Genomic DNA, 1,412 nt, shown 5'->3' on the forward strand with positions numbered 1-1,412 from the left:
AAAAAAAAAAAAAAAAAAAAAAAAAAAGTAGAACAAAAAGCAAAGAGATGGAAAAAAGAAAAGTTAAGGGTATTAGTGATCACTCTACAAGAGTCACCATACAATTTTTTTTTTTTTCCCGAGACAGAGTCTTGCTGGGTCACCCAGGCTAGAGTGCAGTGGCATAATCTCAGTTCACTGCAACCTCTGCCTCCCAGGTTCAAGCAATTCTCCTGCCTCAGCCTTCTGAGTAGCTGCAATTACAAGCGTGCACCACCACGCCTGGCTAATTTTTGTATTTTTAGTAGAGACAGGGCTTCACCATGTTGGCCAAGCTGGTCTTGAACTCCTGACCTCGTGATCTACCCACCTCGGCCTCCCAAAGTGCTGGGATTACAGGTGTGAACCACCACACCCGACTTGATTCACCACACAATTAATAGGAGTTCCAGAGATAGAGAACAAAATCGTCAAAGACATAATATGAGAAAATGTCTCAGAGTTCAAAGGCCTAAGCTTTTAGACAAGTAAGACCACTGAGTGCCTTTCCAATAAATAAGAACAACTTCAAATTCTCCTGCTCTGACCAAAAAGAAAAAAAAAGATGAAGCCAGGTGCAGTGGCTCACACCTGTAATCCCAGCACTTTGGGAGGCCAAGACGGGCAGATCACCTGAGATCAGGAGTTTGAGACCAGCCTGGCCAACATGGTGAAATCCCATCTCTATTAAAAATACAAATATTAGCTGAAAGTGGTGACCCACACCTGTAATCCCAGCTACTCATGAGGCTGAGGCACGAGAATTGCTTGAACCCGGGAGATGGAGGTTGCACCGAACCAAGATTGCACCACTGCACTCCAGCCTGGGCAACAGAGGGATACTCTGTCTCAAAACTCTGCCTCCCGGAGCTTGCAGTGAGCTGAGATCCGGCCACTGCACTCCAGCCTGGGGGACAGAGCGAGACTCCGTCTCAAAAAAAAAAAAAAAAAAAAAAAAAAAAAAAAACTCTGCCTCCCACCCCTGCAAAAAACAAAAACAAAAACAAAAACAAAAAACACCCAATACATATTATCATGAAATTATGTAACACCCAGGAGAAAGGAAAGTTACTAAAAAGCTTCCAGGGAGAAGAGCCAGTTGAACTCAGGACTGGAGGATAAAGGGTTCCAAGAGGAATATGTCTTTTCCTTTTTTTTTTTTTTTTTTTTTGAGACGAGTCTTACTCTGTCGCCCAGGCTGGAGTGCAGTGGCCGGATCTCGGCTCACTGCAAGCTTCACCTCCCGGGTTCACGGCATTCTCCTGCCTCAGCCTCCCGAGTAACTGGGACTACAGACGCCCACCACCACGACCGGCTAATTTTTTGTATTTTTAGTAGAGACGGGGTTTCACCGTGTTAGCCAGGATGGTCTTGATCTCCTGACCTCGTGATCC

Source organism: Theropithecus gelada, chromosome 1, assembly GCF_003255815.1.
Source record: "Theropithecus gelada isolate Dixy chromosome 1, Tgel_1.0, whole genome shotgun sequence".
Classification (NCBI taxonomy): domain Eukaryota; kingdom Metazoa; phylum Chordata; class Mammalia; order Primates; family Cercopithecidae; genus Theropithecus; species Theropithecus gelada.